Below are 2,582 nucleotides of genomic sequence, written 5' to 3'. Positions count from 1 at the left end.
AATGCATTTTGAAATAAATCAGAGTTTTACTCTCTCCTTCTGAAGTGGAATCATCTCATTCCCGTCCACCCTCAACAGCGTCAGCACACACACACCACCGGCCTCTTGGCCCCTGCCCACTCCCAAATCCACACTCCATGAGCAGTGTGACCACTGGCGTCCACAAACAGCTGAAATGGGTCTTCCCCACATCAGGGAGGCTCAACACAGGAGCTACCATAAGGATCTCTTTTAGCTCCTTGAAGCCCTCCGCATCCTGTTTTGTCAGGGATCTGAAGAGTCTCCAGCGTCACTGGACCCTTTGGTTCTGCCTGCATCTAGAAGTGCCACAGATTTGCCAAGTGGGGCCAGTGACCCATATTCCAAGGGCAGTGTAGGCAGGAGGGCATGAATGAAGAAGAGCCATCCCCACTTTCAAACCCTACCAAAGACACCATAAATGTCACTTTGTACCTTTAAGAGACAGCTGAGAACTCAGAAGGAAATGATGAGCATATTCACAGGGTGAAAAAGAAGGGAATCTTCCAGGCAAGTTAAAGTTTCAGAAGCTTTATTTTCAATCCTAATCTATAATCCTTCTCTACAATCCTACTTTACAAAACTACTCTTCAGTCCTATTCTTAGCTGGTTATGGAAGAAATGGTCCTGATGTGATTATCACAGTGTTTGCTTCACCTTCCTCCTCTTCACTGAAATAATGAGTGCTGCCAGGGTAGACGCTGGCTTGGCTGATACCAGTGGATGCTGCTCACAGGAAAACAAACAACAAAAACCAATAAAGTATGACTTTCTAAGCTCAGTGCTTCACAGATTCAATCAGGATTTCTCTGTTACTTAGAAAGAACCAGAAAGAGGAGTGATGGGACCGTAGGAGCAATGGGACCATCTGCTCCCCAGTCACAATGTGCAGGACCTTGCCATCACAGGCAAACCTGCCCAGAATCCCACTCATCCTTTTATTCTGGTTTCTCCATCCTGCCGGGGTCTTTGCCCTCCCAGTGCTTTCTGTCCCTGGGGTTCCTGCCTTTCAGGAAACTTCAATGACTCACATAGGTCCCTGTCTTTGAAAGACAGGCACCATGCTCATTCCCACAGGGAGACAGAGCAGTGTCTCTCTTGGTACCTTCCTTCCCAGCAGGGCCAGCCGAGGGGCGCTGGGTCCTGCAGTTCTCTCTTTGCCACACAACCTGGCAGTCAGCCTGGGCCAGTTCCCCTCTGCCTGAGCGTTCCAGGCAGCAGACGGGGCTGGGGCAAGTCCTTCTCAGCTGTCCCTGTTTGTGTGCCAGACGCCTCTAAAGGTGGGGTGGGGGGCACAAACCAGGGCCCCTCAGAGGCTCACAGTGAGCCCCACAGCCCCTCCTGCCCACAGCCAAATCTCTCCAGACTGCTCTGCCAGGACTGGCAGCCTTGGGTTCCTCTGCCACCATTTCATGGCTCTGTACTCTGCATTGCTCTACTTCAATTCTTTTGCTGTTAGGTAAAACAGAACACACCACCCAGTTCCAAAACAGGGCAACAGAGACAGTCAGAAAACGGAGCACCTGTCCTCTCAGGAAATGCAGAGAGAGGTGGAGTTACTCAGTTTTGTGAGGAATGGGACCCAGGGAGACTTTATTGCTGCTTTCCAAGACTTCAGAGTGGCTTTGAAGAAAGTGGGGGACACCTTTTTTAACAGGGCCAGTTACAATAGAATGTGGGTGAATAGTTTAAAACACAAAGGGGATCTAATCAGAGTAGGTCTAAGGAAAACCTTGTTTACTCGATGCATGGTGCCACCCTGGCACAGGTTGACCCAGGAGCTTGTAGGTTCCCCATCCCTGCAATCATTCCAGGTCAGGTGGGACAGGGCTCTGAGCAACCTGATCTCTTTAAAGATGTCCCTGCTCATTGCAGGACACTTGGACCAGAGGACTTTACAGAGCCCTGCCAGCCCAGCCCAGCCCAGCCCAGCACTGCTCAGCATTTTCATTTGAAGAGCACCAAGAGTGGAGGTGAGGAGGAAGGGGGCTCATCTGATGCCTCGGGCCTCACTGGAGGAGGAGCCCATCCCTCGCACACTCTTTCACCTGCAGCCCCTTTGCGTTTTACCTGCAGGAGCTCGTCGGCAGACCAGCGCCGCTCCTCGTCTCTCTGCAGGCAGCAGCTCAGGAAGTCACGCAGCCAAGCCGAGAGGAGCTTGGGCTGCCGCAGCTGAGGCGTCCCTGCTGTGGCTATCAGGTGTTTAGTCAGGAGAAAAAGGGAACACGAGGCTCCACCTGCTTCTTTCCCATCTGTAACTGCTCTCCCAGAGCCCATTGTTTAACCTCCATTCTGCAGTGGCAGTTTCTGCCCTGGCAGAGACCCAGAGATGACTTTCCTTTACCAACAAAAAGCCCAAACTCTGATGCAGCCACAGCTTTGCCAACATCCTGCCAATCTTGCCTTGGTAGCCGATTTCATTGACTGACCTAGTTAGTGGGAACTACATCAGCAAAAGCACATCTCCTTCTCTGAGGAGTCACACCAGCTGGACAGCCTTTTTGGAAGGGGGACTTTGCTATACTAACTAATTCCAAGGATTAGTACATGAACGGCATCTCTGC

The sequence above is a fragment of the Taeniopygia guttata genome, chromosome 29 (assembly GCF_048771995.1).
Source record: "Taeniopygia guttata chromosome 29, bTaeGut7.mat, whole genome shotgun sequence".
NCBI classification, from domain to species: Eukaryota; Metazoa; Chordata; class Aves; order Passeriformes; family Estrildidae; genus Taeniopygia; species Taeniopygia guttata.
Note: the sequence above shows the minus strand (reverse complement) of the source record.